Below are 17,712 nucleotides of genomic sequence, written 5' to 3' on the forward strand. Positions count from 1 at the left end.
AGAACAGCTACTTTTAGAAGTAAGAATATCATGAACAAATGTATTGCCTTTAACCTGTAGAATAATATTCTACTGTTTAAATGATTATCTTTCAACGAGAACTTGAAATTTCGAATACATCTGTAAATTGTTTTAGCTGTAACTTCTTCATTTTTCAAAAGGCACGGATGGGATAGCCATCAATCTGTAGGTTTTAATAAGAGCTTTTGAATAAAAACTTGTCAAAAAAAATCGAAACCCTGATTTTTTTTAAATTTAATTTTGTTGGTTCATTTTGCAATTATTGAGAAAAAAAATCAAATATTTTTTTCAGTGTATATTTTTTTTAGAGTGCCCTATTGATTCCCTACAACTTCTTCCTGGACGCCATTTTTGTACAATTAACGGTTTCCAAGTTACAACGATTTGAAAAAGGCAATTTTCGTGATATGCAAAAATACATACGCCCTTTTTAAAAATCAGTCGTGAGTCGGATTGACCTCTCTATCGGTTTAAAATTTATGGTTTGCCATACTGAAGCCATATGCAAAGTTTCATCCAAATCTTAGAAGGTCGAGTCTGATGATCTGCTAAGCATTTCTGGAATTGCTCAGCTTTCGCATGATTTCAATATGTCACTGTAATGAATTAACTATTTTGTTTAAACCCTATTCACTCGTTTCTGCTGTAGCAATAATTTCATTTTGAAAAAATTTGGAAAGTTTTTATTCGTAACACGACAGCATTTATAATTTTGCTTCAGTTTCCACGAGTAAGAACTGTTTACATTGAAAAACGATCTGCCAGTCTGCTAGGAAATGAGGGATTCCTCCATTTGTTGCTTTTAATGGCATGGAAGCAAGAACCCAGTGGATTTATTCTTGGCATTTTTTTCCACCCGATTCCACACGGCCTTGTTTTCGTGTATCAATTATTCGAAGTGGAAGTCAAGAAGAATGTTGTCCATTTGTATACCAATCGCAAGAAAAACTCCACAGCTTTTGCAGAACATGGCATGGTTCAACATTGCTCGTCAATGGTTACTTTGAAACGTACCTTTCTGCAGACCTCGTACTTTTGAGTCTAGCTAAATGCAATAATGCAGTTTACGATTTGCTAAGCAAAATTATTAGGATACTTTTTTTGGCAAGATCTAAGTAATCCTTATGTATCTACCATCTGACGTAAATGTTTTCCTAAAAATAAGCTGCGAAAATATTTCATTCCTCATTTTCATCATCACAATCACATCTTCTCCCTAGAAAGACATCACACTGAGCCAGTCGTTCTCTTGATTCACATTCCCCAAATAAACACTTCGATCGCCATAATCCGGTATCCACAACTGTCAAAAGCACACCATTGTTCTACTGTTATGCTCACGACAATATCTTGCTAAATTCGAATAATCGTGTCTAGATATGATAGCAACAATTTTGAAGCCATAATCACACGAATTGTAACTGGAAAACACACGATGATAACACACATACACACTTGATCTAGTCAGCGAGAATTTTGTTTTTTGCACAGCTACCAGTCATTACCCAGTTCCGCTGATGTTGGCACAGAACCGAGACCGAGAGGAAAAAAAGAGTTACAATCTACACCACCCTTCGACAGAACCGTCTACCAATTAGTTCGTACATCTATTAAAGCCGATGAGGAACTGTTCACGATTGGCCCGCGCGGCGGCAATGACTAGCGGCTATATAGGCGACGACGGAACCCGCGTGATCCTTTCTGCCACACGTACGGCAGGTGAGTGAATTTGGCGAAAATTATACGTTCAACTTTTATAATGAGGAGACACCCTCGCACCGAGTGCCGATTACAGAAGCCGGGAAACAACACTCGACAGCATGCCGGAAAGGTTGACAATGGGAGGCTGGAAGAGTGCAGGAATGGGACATTTACGAATGATAAAGTGTTGCTACACGACGTGGGGTTTATTTCAATGACGAGTATCTGGCATTCTTTGCTGAAATATTAACCTGTCTTTTAGTGATAGCAAACGGTCGATATATGAAATTTTTTAAATGTTTGGCAACATTTCGATGCTAGCCAACGCTGAAAAATATTATGGAAATACTTTCTCGAATCATTGCAAAACATTGACATGAAATTATATTACTAATGTCGTTTTCGCTTGATGCCAAACCTAACCCAGTTTTGACTCTAACTGCTGTCAAACCGTTTGTTTGAAGCTAGTTTCGAACCTAGTTTCAACGTTGTTGAACTGAAAATCGAGTCAATTTCGAACCTGGATTTTATATCAGATTTGCTCAAATCGCCGTTGCTAAGTGCGTAACCAACACAGTTTCGTGAAAAGTGTTTGTTTGAGGAAACTACCCTGGGTCAGTTTTAGTTTTCTCAAGCGAAAACGACATAAAGTACTATTTAATTTGACGGTAGAAAAATTTCAATGTGAATCAAAATTTACAGAAGCTCGGTACTGATCTTCTAATGGGTTATCGTGATTTCTGTAACACATGGGTAAAAGTAAGAAGAGTACCTAAAGGAGAAAATATCCATTCGTTTTGCTCTAACTACTGTAACTTTACACTTGAACTGCTTTGCACTGACGAATCGAAGACGAAACGTAAATATTAGTGAGCATTGTTATAGGCCCTTATCATAAATTGATTATTTCCAATCGAACTCCTAAATTACTCAAAACCCACCGATACATATTATATCAACAATATTCTAACTAAATGAACCTATTTGGTAGGCAATTACAAGTTTTAGTAGAAAGTTTAACGGACGAATGATAAGGCGATGAGGATAGGACCATTTTATAGTGAGTTTTCTTGGTGTTGGAGTACCCGCTCCAACTAGGTGCTACGTGTGGATCCTCCACCGATCCATTTGTAATTACAAATGAGAATACGTGTTCAGCGAGTCAATTGGTGAGTAATTTAATGGATTTTAGTCCCGGATAATTGCTTTCAATTTGTCATAAATATCTATTTTTAACGATTGACTATAATGCTACCTCTTTCCGTTATCGGAAATTCTGTTAGCAATAACTGCTAGCCGTAGATTTGGGACTAATTTTAACTGGTCATGGGACCTTCGAAAACACGATCAGAGGTCAATTGAATCATGCACCTTGAACATTTGCTTGTATTTTAGAACCCTCGATGCTAGAAATTCTAATAACTAATTAGATGTAAGGATTTCTGGAGCTTTCTTTTCTGGAAAAATCCTTTAAAATCTAATGGCACTTTCAAATTGTACTACACCAGTGTAGCGGAGGTTTCACTGAACCCGTTCGTTTTTACCAATTGCACTTTACTGGTGCTGCCCCGGTTGTAGCACTCATCAAAAGCTCGGTGAATGGAATCGTTTAGTGTTGTCAATAGTTTGGGTAACAGAGGTATTTTACCCCACTTCAGGATTGATTTTATTTTGGCCCATTTTGTAAAAATATCCACCAAATGTTGTAATATTTTTGTAAAACCCTTCCGCAATAGGTAATTTTATGTGATTAGCTTCAAGTTGATGCAACATCTTCTGTGATTAGCTTCGAATGGAACTTAACATCGATTAAATTCATAAAGTTTGTTAGATGGGCCAAAATATATGAAGTGGCCAAAATACCTCTGTTATCCCACTGTTTAGATTTTGATCATTTTCGTTCGTTTATTCCTGCCCTAGGTGTAGCACTGTTCCAGTGTAGTGCAATTTAAAAGCGAAAACGCCATAAGAAGCTGTTTGGAATAATATGACAGCCGGGAAAATATTTGTGTACAACATACAGAATGTAGTAAAGTGTTTTGGGAAATATTTTTTGTAGGGGAGAGAGTTCGATTGCCGGTACCCCACCATTACTTTTGACAGAAAGCAAACAGACGCGTCTAATTTTTGTTGCGATCAAAATAATTTTTGGTGGTATGAATATCAACACAAAAGTTTCTTTCTGACCTATTTTATAGTGCCATAAATTGAAGAACATAAATCGAAAGGATGAATTTATTGAATATTTATAAAGTGAATTGAATCTATTTCGTGATACAATACCAGTTGCTATCAAAATAGTCTCAACCAAAGTTTTTTTTTCATCACTTTCAAAATGTCTACAGAGCTCAGTTACCGGCACCCTTAGGTGTTTGGATACCGGCACTTAATTTTTTTCGAAAAATCGTGAAATACAGAGATGCCATATCTACAAATTTGTCTGTAAATTAGCAGATTTCTTAGTTAACCTGCAGATTCTTTTTCGTGTGCAGTAATATGTATAGTATTACTTCACATTTCTGGCGATATGCAACATGTGGAGCTTTCATACATACAGTTACTCACTAAATTGATCGTACACACGAAAAAATATCACATTCCCACATTTTGCTGTTCAATTAGTAAGTTTAAAGTAACAAAATATATGTAATTTCAATGTTATATATTTCATGAATTGGATTAATATACATTTTATTTAAATATTAAGATTCTTCCCATTTGGTGATTCGATTGCAACAAAAAACGCCTTAGTTCTAACTCACAAAATTGATCGTACACTCATTATGCAAAATCTGCATTATTAAGTGTAGCTGGTTAATGCGGATTTAAATATAAAATTTAGTACTTAGTGTGGCCTCCCTTAGCGTCGATTACGGCTTACAAACGACGGGGCATTGGGTCCACTAGTTCTTTGCGCAAGATGCTCGGATGTTTTCCCATACTTATTTTATTTTCTGTTTCAGCGTGTTTTTGTTTGATGTGTTAGTAGCCTCGAACCGCCGATTAATTCAATTTTTCAATTGCTTAGGAATGTTATGAAACAGCCATTCCCGAACAACATGTGCGGTGTGATTTGGATCATTGTCCTGTTGAAAACAATATCCTGATGATAGTCTTAATTTTTGTGTACTTGGTTTTTGGTTACGTTTTAGGATATCCATATATAGCATTTTGTCCATATTCCGGTCGATAAACTCCAGTGTTCCTGTGCCTGAAAGCTGCCATACAACCCCACAACATAACACAGCCACCACCATGTTTCACTGTTGGTCTCAAATTTTTATATTTGAGCTCTGTATTCGGTTCTCTCCAAACAATTTGTCTGCCATCATATCCAAAGCAATTTATGTTTGTGTCATCAGTGAATATTACCTGATTTCAAAACTCCAGCGGTTTGTTTACGTGGGTTTTGGCGAACTCAAGCCGCTACTTCTGATTTACTGCTGATGGCTTTTTATGGGCAACATGACCATGCAGATTAGATTTCCAGAGAACGCAACGAACAGCTTCAGTTGAAATAGGTCGGTTGATATCTTGAGACACTCCCGCCGTCAATTTCGGTTTACTTATTTTCGGGTTATTCCGTATTTTGCGAACTATAAACCGTTCGTCAACTTCCGATAGGATCCGTTTTCTTCCCCTTTCTGTCTTCTTCTTCAGAGTTCCCTCGTATTTACAGTTGTCAATGATATTCTGTACGGTGGAATGTGATCGTCCAACGATTTCTCCTATTTCGCGAAAGGATTTTCCTTCACAGCGCAAAGAAATGGTCAATTTTCTTATAGAAATGTCTTTTTGCTTTCTTTTGCCTTCCATTACAAAAAAATAACGGGTTTCTCTGTATTTCAATTAATAACTCTCAAACCAAAGCTAAAACGAATTAATGTTGTTTACTCTTACACTGACAGCTCACACACAAAACGAGTTCATAGTAAATTGTGTCGATATTGGTGTACGATCAATTTTGTGAGATTAAAAAAGGCATACATTTCCTTACAAATCGATTATTTCTAACAACAAAATAATTTTAATCCAAGTTTTCGTTCAATTATGTTTCAAAACAATTTTCATTGAAAAATCACTTCAAAATAAATTAAAAACTAGCTAGCAACAGTGAGAAACTGCCATAAAATGTAGCATCATACGTGTGTACGATCAATTTTGTGAGTAACTGTATGTCAAACAAGTAAAAACATTCTTCACTGTTATACACGGCGACTCTAAAACCATCAGACAATCAAGACTTTTGTTCAAAACACCTTCGAAATGAACAAACTCCTTTTTTCAATAATGGCTGTTTTAACTTTTTTTTTTTTCATTTTTAGCACCTTACAATCTTCTTGGGATGCCGGTAACCGAACTTTTTTTTTAAATGACCAAAAATGGGGTAAACAGGTAAAAACATTCAATCACTGGAATCAATTTAATTTCTTAATAAGTTGTTAGGTAATGACTTTCGCTTTCTATTGCTATAAAAATGTTCACATAATGTGCTCTTAGTCAAAAGTTATAAGCCAAAAATGAAAGGGTACCGATAACATGCCACCCTTCCCTAACTATGTCAACGTAAGTAAGTTCTCTCGGAGTATGTTTTAGATGTCAGTGGTCCTTCTGACTTTCGCATTGACGTGCTCGTTGTTTATGCATACATAACGCTCGAAAAATCGAGAAAATACAGTACATCAACCTTTAAAAAACATTACATTTTGCAGTACGCATTTTTCTAACAACAGTTAAAATCGCTACGTGTTATGACTGTTCATTCTGCACGTTTTGTATTGCGGAAATTGATGAGTTAAAGATTTGAAACTCTGTATTCATTTATGATGTGAAAAATACAGTACATTTTAATGGAAAAATACAGTACAAGTTTGTACAGTACATTTGAGGCTAAAAAACAGTACGCAATATTCGAGTCGAAAATACAGTACAATACTGTAAAATACAGTGCGGATACGAGTGGTACGCATACACTTAAAAAATAAATCATTTCAGTTTTATGGGATAATTCACGTAACTGCATTGTATTACATATTTTTGGTATTTTACGTGATGTCTATAAATGAGATCTTCGAGCCCTGTACAAGTTATGTGATTTACACATAATCTTCAAATGATAAATCGCATGCTCGAAATTTAAGTGAGCTTTCTGTATGAAAAAATAAAGTCTTCAAAATTTCTGACATCTTACTGACAGTCTTCAATATGGTTGACATTTTACTGACAGAATCAGTTGGGGATACGAGAATATCTCAAATCTGAGAAGTCACTTCAAACGGTAGTGGAAATCACTCCTGTTACCAGTCAAGAAAGAGCAACAAATAAAGTACTTCCTGAAGATCAAGAAGATCATGTTCTGGAAGGAATTGGTTATGGTTGTTATATTAACAAAGGTATTTGTAAATTTTGTTATAATTTAATTCGCACTAATAACAATAAATTGATGGAAAATGTAAAACGTCTATATTTCAGAAAGCAGTCCTATGCAAATTATAGATGGTATTACGTGAATTCCATATACTATAATACATGAAATGATCATGCAATTGTTACGTGATTTTCTTATGCATAAAATGAATGTTCACGTCATGTAATCCTTACATGAACTTATTAACTGAAGTACACGAAAATCATATACATTCTACTAGAAAATTAATATATTATTTACCTATTGAATGAGATATATGATCAGCCCGATACATTTCAGTTCGTGCTCGCATCGCATCCGACACAGTCGAAAATTTCTTACGGTCGCGACGACAGAAACAAAGACAATACAGTGCAGTGAACAATATAATGTACGAAATGGGCAAATACGATTTAACAAAGCCTGAAACTTGGCCTACAAGGCCAAATTCAATTTGTATTGATTTCAAGCGCTGCAAAGTTAGACCAGCAGCAACCGAAATTGAAATCTTGCTTAAGGAACGAATGCATCTAAACGCTAATGATGTAAGTGAGATTGAATTCAACAAGGCGTCTCACTGTGTGTACATTATGTTCAAACATGAAAAAGATGCAATTGCATTTGCTTCGGTTAATAACGGGGTGACAATGTTAAACATAAAATCCCTGTGTACATGGTGGACAATCCCATAGAAGTACGCGTGCATGACCTTCCCCGCAGACCAGCGATGGGTATGTTCGGGAAAGTATGTCGCAGTACGGTGAAGTTCATTCTATCGAAAGGGAAGTATGGCGGAATTTTTTCCCGGGTATCCGGAATGGCGTGCGAGTGGTACGTATGCAACTACATCCATCTTACATCGTTTGTGGTCAAGATGGAATACATCCGTGTAAAACACTGATTACGTATGAAAATCAACTGGTTACATGTCAGTTTTGTGAACAACCTGCACACTACGGCAAACCTTGCACTGAAACTGCGAAAACAAACCAAACAAACAAAAACAAGGACAACCGCTCAACAACGGAAACTACTGAATGCAGTGCTCCTGTTTCAAAAACACCTTCACCATCTAACCAACTATCAACTGCAATCAATGTACAAAGCGCATCTACAGCAACTGCAAATGAACCCAAGACTGCGATCAACAATGAAAACAAGGAAACGGAAACCGCTCACAACTCCAACGATGTAGCAATGGATGATATGAGCAACGGACAAAATGATCTCCAATCATCGCTAGAAGGAAATGGTAGCTCCTCTCCCCCTAGAAGAAGGGTGACAACGAGATCCAACAATAAAAAAATAATTTTATGTAACAAAACCGGGTAAATCGGCCACGTAATGCTATACGCAAATTGGCCTGAATAAAAATTGTTATAAAAATAACCGACACATTTCATGTATCTATCCAATAGAATATACGTAAAAAGTTGGGTGGATGAGATTCATGTATGTTTTCAGGTAGAAGTAACGTGATTTATTTTTTGAGTGTACAACTTGAACTTCGAAGTTTTATTTTGAACAAGTGATTATAAAATTCTAATCGTTCATAGAAAACAATCGCTACTTCGGTCGAGATGACGCTCGACGACAGCGATGACAGGTTGACATTTCCGGTTTCGGGAAATGTAATCTTATATGTGACGTAAACGACAAATGTTTTTTAATGTACCAAAATAGATTTCGAAAGATTTAGACTTAGAAAGCTACTACTAGGTTATTTGATAAGCTCGAAATACGAATGGCCGAGGATAGAATCTTATATACGTTTAAAATGAGAGTATTTAAGTTCAAGAGAGGGCGTTTCAACACTATATCCGATACTTCTAGTGCAGGGAACTGGGATGCGGTCCTGTCAAACTCGACATAAACTACAAATTGAAAAAGTGGTGAATAAACTTTAAGAAAATGGTTTTGCTTCATTGTCTAATGACGGATTGAAAATTAAAATATACTGCACCCTGCACTTCCGGAATCGGTAGTTGGTTCTGGATAAAATTATACATCAACTTATGGAACGATAATACCTTCCGGAAACAGAGATCCGGTATACTCAGCAGGTTCCACTTTGAGCAATCATTTCTCATTTCTTTTTGAAGGGAACTCTCGTTGTTGGATGATTTTGCTCTTTGTATTTAACAAGAGTGGTCATAGTAAACGAAGAAACGATAGCAAAAAAATTAAAATTATGTAAAAAGTAGTCAATTTATAATTTTTTTCAGATTTTGTGAAGACAATACTTATCACTTGATTTGATAAATTTTGCCACAAATGTCACCTGAATCAACAACATATGGAAGGACTTATTACATTCGGCAGTGAACTTGAATTCCAGGGCGAACATTGATAAATACAAAAGTACTCCGCTCAACAAATTAACGCTTTTCCGCGACAAGTACTCTTGAGGAATGTTTTTAACTGTATGCTAATACTACCATCAAATGTTCGAACAAAAGCTGCTCTTGTTATTTAATTGTTCTACCTCTTCCCCGCCCCCGGCTGTCGTTACCTCAATCGATGATGCGTGAAGGTTTGCCTGTGGAGTGTCCTTCGCGGCTGCTGGGGTGAGCAGCCGCCAGCGTCATTTTCCTGACGCGACAACAGAGACGATGTAGCGCGGTCAATGGTGGCGGAAACAGTGCTACCGCAGATGCGACACTGCGAAACCCGGACGTTTTCTATCAGCTTCTTGGTCAATAGCAGTTGATGTTGGCTCGGTTTTCCCTTGAACTTGACTGTGATCGCATCGAGAAACGTGTTCTTCGAGTGGTACTGGCGCAAAACTGTGTCCAACCGCATTTCTGCATCGGATCGAAAGAACAGTGCTGCTGCATTACCATTAAAATGCATGAATGCACGAATCAACGATAAGGCAACGCGGGTAACGGCTACAACCGCAGTTTGCTAGCCTTCGAGTGCGACGATCTAACCTGGTTGATTAATAGGACAATGTGATACTTGCTCTCGCTTGAGTGGCTCACTGTTAACTGATTAGGGATACAAACGTAGCAAAAACACGACTGGAATCCGTATGATTCTTTCACTGCGGGTTAAAACCTGTGTCCATATAAAAAAATAAATATGCAACATGTGCGGAACTGATAGCTGTCGATCACGTCATGGAATGTGACGAAACGGCGTGCGCGCTGGCCGGATCGCACCGGGCTACGATCGTGAACTTGATCGATGGCTGACTTATCGTATCACGTTCCGAACCACGTGATGTTTTGGCTGTTTGAATTTGTTCGGACGGTGCTGATTTGAACAGAGCAGTGTTTATTTTGAATTGACTCATTGAAATTGAGCGAATGCGGTTTTCATTTTTGATAGTCGTGCACGATTCGAGTTGCCTGATATCTAACGTTCAGGTAGAATAGATCCGCGTTAGTCACGAATCTTACCATAGGGAACATTCTGTTAAGATAGCAACATTTTTTTAGATATATTACGTCACATTCAACCAGAGTTGGGATTCTTTTGAGTCAAGAATAATGATAAATATCATTAGTATTATCAGCATTATTAATTATTAACATAATAATTAATCCGTTTACGGACCTACCTGAACCGATTTTAAAGTATAATAAAGAGTGTATCGAAAATAAGCTATCCACATACATTCGTGTTGTACGCATGTATTTGTGATGTTTTTTTATGCTCAGATCACAGCATGCTGTGTGTTTGGCTGTTAGCTTTCGTATGTTTAATTGTTTGTGCGGTTGAAATTCCGCGTTTTCAAAATGTCGCGTATTGAAAAGGAAGTGAAAATTAAGGTTCTGGACACATGGCTACGTGAGAAGGGTATTACTATGCGAAAATTGGCAAAGCAAACCTGGTTTTTCCAACCCGAAACTAATCCAGAAAGTGGTATCTCTAGTCTTGAAGAAAAAATCACTGTCAATGCGTGATTTGGCCAAAAAAAACAGGAACGAGTGTCAGAATGATCCAGCGTATCAAGAGGCGAAATCACCTAAAGATCTACAAGAAACAAAAAATCTCGAAACAAAGTGTAGAACAGAAGAAGCGAACAGCAACAAGGGCCCGGAAATTGTATTCGCGTCTTTTGCAGTATCCGGATGCATGCGTTTTGATGGACGATGGGACTTATGTAAAGGAGGACTCAAAAATCCTTTCAGGTCCACAATGCTTAACTGTCGTTGTTGGGGAGGATGTGAGCGATGCGGACAGGTCGATTCAAGTAGAGAAACTCGGTCGAAAGATACTGGTATGGCAAGCAATATGTTCCTGTGGCTTGAAGTCAACCATTTTTTTACACTACCGGAGCTATAAATGCAGAAATCTATCGATCTGAGTGTCTCCAGGAGAGATTGCTGCCTTTATATAAGAAGCATAGTACACCTCCACTGTTTTGGCAGGATTTAGCGTCGGTTCACTATGCCAAAACCACTCTCAATTGGCTTGTGGAAAAGGGTATAAATTTCGTTGAAAAAATATCAATCCACCAAATTGCCCTCAGCTTCGACCCATCGAACGTTACTGGGCAATCGTGAAGAGGGTCTTCAAGAAGACTGGTAAGACAGCTGGGAACATGCAGGAGTTCAAACAAATTTGGTCTCAAGCGTCCAAAAAATGCGATGCAACACTTGTCCGGAATTTGATGAAGAGCGTTCGATCAATAGTTCGAAAATTCTTGAAAGGAATAACTTAAATTTCATTCGGTTTTCATTCTACTCAAGTTTAACCTCGTACAATAACGGAATAATTTTTAGTTTGAATAAAATATCGTTTTTTATCATAATTTGAAAGAAGAATTTGTGGATAGCTTATTTTCGATACACTCCTTATAACATTCAAGGGAACTGTTTATCCCTCTCATGACACACTACAATAGAGAAGTAGTAAACATCTTTCAAACTTTGCATAACAATGCTGAGTAACGTATGTTCATGGAACACATTCAAAATCACAGTACGCTGGATTTCTAAGAGTAAAAAATTTTCATTCGAAAACTTTATTTGTAAGTACTTGTCGACGCGAAATAAACTGACTGTCCATAGACTGTTAGCCATTTCTTTCAATTGAATTGAAGAAAATTGATCGCTCTCATTCCACCAGCAAGTTAAGTCCAGCTGAAATAGAGTGGAAGGTTATTTTTGGTTGAACTTTAGGAACCGAAACTGAATGAACATTATTCTTGCTTACGGTAGGTGAGTTCCGGTTAAACTTTGGACCTTCTTTCGGTAGGTGAGCTCCAGTTGAGATCAAAACTGATTTATCAAATAAGGTCATTCCTAATTCGTTCACTATTACTTTTAAAATAAAATCACCATTACCTGTAAACATGCTAGTAGAGAACCTTTCCATTTGCATAATAAAACGTATATGAACAGTTAACATGCAAATGATTGTAGATAGGCGCAGTTAATGCTTCAAGTTGTTAATTTTGCTCAAAAGTCTAACTTCATTTCAGTCAGAATGCCTATTACCATTACTAGCCACCGTGACACTAATTATAAGCTGCTTGCTCGTAATTGTTTATTACCTGGGAGTAATGGGAAAATTCTGTGCTTTTTTACTACTTGGTAGTTTGTTTGGCTCTCTGTACGTAATGTTCAATAGAAACTATTTAGATTCCTGGTTCTTCAGATATCGTATATTTTAATCCTGCTTGTTACTGGGATCTAATTTCAAAATGTAGGGGAGACCGGGGCGAAAATGGCCACTTTTGATCTTGCGCAAAAAAATGGGCAGAAAAGAATATTTGCACTGTTTGAAAGCTACAACCTTCAGGTACAAAACGCATTTGGTTTAAGGTACATATCCCCACATATACAAGAACAATCTGGTTCGCAGTACACCAACCTCCGAATCGAAAATTTCAAAATAGGCGGGGCGAAAATGGTTAGTCACAATTTGACGTTGGAAACAATCAGACATGACCAAATATTGAGTGTGAATATTTTTTTTCTTATTGAAATCTTACAACAATATCAATTAATATCTTGAAATTACCGATTTTGTTGAAGAAATATGAAAAATGATGAGAAAAATTCATGTGAAATAAAATGCAATTGTTTTTTGAGTCACGACCACAACTTAATTGAGTTAAAAACGTTTCACTAAGAATCTGATTCACTGGGCTCAGAAAAAAATTCACGCATATGAAAATACTGTCCCTTGATCTGCACAATCCGGGTATGGTCTGTGCTAGTATTCAATGCAAACTTTGTTTTATTGATTATTGAGTAATTTGTCCCAGTAAACAGTCAAATAATTGGAAACCAGACCCGTATCCAGGATTTCGTTTCAGGAGGGGCCCAGATAAAAATAAAAACAACTTACTTCTTCATGTAGCTAATTCTTAATGTGCAAACTCAAAAGTTATTAATATGAATTTAAGTAAATATTCATATATTTTATGTGTTGAAGGGAAAAAATTGATTTTTACTTTCTTATTTCAAATAATCCCATGGTAAGGATTCGACTTCCGGTTCTGGAATTAGTATTGGGTGTGTTAACCCATTATGTTAAACGAAATTATTCTTAAAAACGAAGAAATGGAAACAAATTAAGTTATTTTTTTTATCTTCGATTAGACAGATTTTAATCTTAAAGTCCTTCACCACTTCGGGCCAGGAAAACCTTTAGACCCTGTGTGCGGGGATGGGAATCGAATCCAGGTAGGCTGAAAGAAAGGCATCGTCAAATGAAGCTGTTTATTGCAGCTTACAATACAATACATACAAATAATTATATGATCAACAACAATCTGCTAAAAACTCAAACGAAGGTGTATTTTGGACGAAATGCACCAAATAATTCTATTTATATTGTGCCTTCATCTCTGATAGTCCTTCTACCGGTACTATTTGAAAGAAATTTAATCGTATAAATAAATACTACTCTCATAATATAGACATAATCTCTTATCATTTTGTTGCAACTGTATTGTCCCAGCGTATGATATATCATGCATAGGATAATTTCGTTTGGAAAAGATTTTTAATAGTTTGGACATTTTGCTGGTTCCGATTCCACTGGTTCCGGAAGCACACGAAAGAGCGTTAAAAAATTTCGATACATAATTCATCGATTTCTCAAACAATCTTCTTAGTGACGGTCAAAAACTACAAAACAGGGCCCACAAAGATTTCTCAGAGAAAACTAAGACGATTTTCGAGAGAATGATTCCATAGATTTCTAGAAAATTTCATCCAAATCCGACTTCTGATTCCGGAAAAAGAGGATAATGAATCGTTGCTTAGGGGTTAGCCAATTCTTGTGTATAAGGCACATCCCCGTTTTTATATACTTATATCGAGTCAGTGAATGAAAACCCTTTTTTAATTCACCTAGTGGCGAATTTTCAGAAACATCACTAGTAGATTCTAATTCAAATTTTATAAAAAATTTGCACCTCTTTTCGACATCATTTTTGAAAAAATACTCATGGAATTGAAAATTTTTCACTTATCGCGCTGTAATTCCGGAGCCGAAAGTCGGATCTGGATCAATTTTTCTGAGACTTTTTAGAGGATTTCAGTACCTTTTATTTGCACCCTAGTTTGTAAAAAATCGGTTAAGAAATTTTCGAGTAAATTAAGTGCGCATTTTCTCATATATTTGCACATATTTCCTTGTAATTCCGGAACCGGAAGTCGGATCGGGGTGAAATTCAATAGGGATCTATGGGACCATAAGATCTTTCATCATGAGTCATATTAGTTGATAACCATACAAACTTACTGCGATTTTCAAATTCAGGTTCGGGAAGTAGCGGTCGAAAACTCCAAAATGAAACTCACATTAATTTCTTGATAGTTTGGAACAAATAAGCGTAAGTAGATCGTGATAGTTCGAGGAAACCAATAAAATAACAAAAATAAATTTACGACTCAGATCGAGTCTGGTAGTCATTTTTGTCCCACCAAAAATAGGTATTTTCGACCCAGCGCTTCGTTTCGATTTTGCGAAGTCATAACACGAACTAATAATTAGCTAAAAACACTCACCGAATATGATTTGTCGCTGAGAACAAACTCAAAAAATCTAGAACTAGAAAATTTTACTTTTACTTTTGAAAACATCAACAGTTTCGCACTCATCGACTACTAATGCTCAATTGAGTGAACGGTATGTCAAATGAGCATAAGCCAATTGTAGTTCGGACCCACGTATAGAGGACTTACTCGATATGTTATGACATTTAGTGTTTGATTTATTGCGACCATTTTCGCCCCGGTCTCTATCAGATTGGTTCTCGGAACCGAAAGTATCAGCAATAATACATTAGCAACTTCATAATTGGACTTCTTTGAGAAAATGGAACACGGATTGAAAAAAGTGCGATTTGTCGGTTACGTCACTTGTACCAATATAATTCCGAAATCGAAATATATTATTCACCATAGTAATAGTATTTCAAATAAATTAACCCAATAGCACCTTTCACATCTCCCGAACCGGAAACTCTTCTGATCTTGACTTCATACTAGCTTTCGAATAAGCATATGCTTGACAAAATCCGTTGAATCTGCGCCAAGCAAATTGAGCGATTGGTGAAGATTGCGGTTTGTCAATTACGTCAAATGTACGAAATATTCGAAACCGGAACTGTCCACCATTAGATTTCCAAGCTTCATCAAGCCTGAGATTGTTGAAATCGTCATCTGTCATCACCGAGAAAATGAAGTGTATGCAATGGTTCTGTACACTTTGCATCGGCTGCGAAGTCTGTTGAAACAGAAGGTTGTTGCCTTGCTTTTTGGTAATAAAACATGTCGGTTACGTCACTTATACTGTTAAATTTTCGGAAACAGGGAGTATCAGCCCTTTAATCTTCGGACTTTATCAATGAACCAATAGTTGCTTTCAATCGAAACGAAGATTGTTAAAATTGATTCAGTTATCTTAAAAAAGGATAGAATATCGTTGAAAATACACACACACGATCCCCGATCTCGTCGAGCTGAGTCGAATGGTATATGACATTTGAAAGGGTATAGAATATTTTTTGACGAATATATTGAACGGTTTCGTCTTCATTCTAACTGCTTATAGACAGTGAGAGCCAGAAGAAATCCTGTCTAAGGAAAGTTTAGATCAAGTAATACAAAATAACGAAATGCACATCGCGATACTTTGAAACTTTTGTGTTTTTACCTTTTTGCCTTTCTCTATAGAAAGGTATTAGAATTTTTTATATATAAAAACGTGATTAATCCACCTAGCAGTGAGATGATACCTTTTTTTTATCAATAAGCATGTGTTTTTGCATGGATATTCTCAGGTGTTTTAGTTCTCATGGCATTATTTTAATTATCGTCGTTTTAAACGGCAAATTGAGATTTTAATCACTCATTACCGTGTACGGTCAAAACTGCAAATCGTATCGAATTTCAATCTTAGCGTGCGACAATCGATTGAACATTCCATGAGATGTCGAAGTAAGTTCCACTTCAGAGTTTTTCGTCATTATTTATGGTACTTCCAGAGCCGGTATTCAGGAATTAGCATAGCCCAAAATGATTCGAATGGCCATAAATTATTACGACAAACAATTTACATGAAATTTATAAACTCATCATCTGTAATTCCAGAATCGGATAAAATTCACCAATTTTGTATGGGACCTTAAGTCCTGTAATATTTGTTTTTGAAGTTCGATTTGGTCTTTTTTGAGAAAATGATTGAGCTTTGAGAATCGATACTGGAACCGGAATTCTAAAATCGGTGTAGCCGAAATCAGTTAAATTCACCTGAGCAGTGTGTAGACATCTTTGAGAAATTGTAGTGCGAATTAAAATTTGGGGGTACATTCCGAATCCAAAAAAGAATACCGCTTAAACTGAAATAAATTTATTTGGTAATCGACTATCCAAATTTGCAAACCCGATAAACCTGATTAATTTATGTGAAATGGACATTTTTATACTAATCACCCTGCATTTTCTAAACCAGAAGTCGGATCTGACTAAAAAGTAAGAGGTTTTATAGGATTTTAAGACCTCTCATTTGAATCATAGATGATTCTTAGATTTCATTTGAATCTTAGATCGGTTCAGCCATCTACGAGAAAAATTAATTGCATTATTTCAATTTCGTTTCACATATCATTCTGTAATTCCGCAATCAGAAGTCGGATCCAAACATAATTCAGGAGCCTTGTTTGGGAGAATACGACTTTTCATATGAGTTGGTAGAAAAAGGTTTAGTCATCTCCGAGAAAATTGAGTGAAATTATTTGTCACACACGCATTTGCTGATCTCGACGAACTGAGTCGTATGGTATATGGAAGTCATGTTCTTCCAGCATTTATTGCTGTAAATAGTTTAAATCAATATAATTATGGAATTACTTCCAACTCGATAATGCTGGTATCATCTGGTTTACATATGCCATATTCGAAAGATTATGTTGCCAAAAATGAACCGTGCTAAAATTGGTCCTTGGCAAATTGTCATAAAAAAGGATGCTGTACACAGTCTTTTTGGTACTTAGAAACAATTATATGTAACAGTATAAAAAATCGTATTTCATGTTGCTCCCAAGCATTGCTTTTTCATACAGCGCTCAAAATTCCTTCTACTGGAATAAGGCTTACACAAAAATATCGATA

At 36.4% G+C, this 17,712-nt stretch overlaps 1 protein-coding gene across 10 annotated transcripts in view; it reads right to left on the bottom strand.

The window, feature by feature from the left end:
* LOC131435350 (trehalase) overlaps positions 1–17,712 on the bottom strand; it is a 130,289-nt gene that overhangs the window by 37,232 nt on the left and 75,345 nt on the right. For 3 of the 10 annotated variants that reach the window (XM_058603150.1, XM_058603143.1, XM_058603151.1), the window contains exon 1: positions 1,473–1,737. The exons of 5 other annotated variants lie outside the window; for them this stretch is intronic. The gene's annotated coding sequence lies outside the window, so the exon portion shown is untranslated. Of the gene's footprint in view, positions 1–1,472; positions 1,738–17,712 lie in introns of those variants that run through there. 2 more of the 10 variants (XM_058603145.1, XM_058603148.1) reach the window with 2 other exon arrangements.

This window comes from Malaya genurostris, chromosome 3 (assembly GCF_030247185.1).
Source record: "Malaya genurostris strain Urasoe2022 chromosome 3, Malgen_1.1, whole genome shotgun sequence".
Lineage (NCBI taxonomy): Eukaryota > Metazoa > Arthropoda > Insecta > Diptera > Culicidae > Malaya > Malaya genurostris.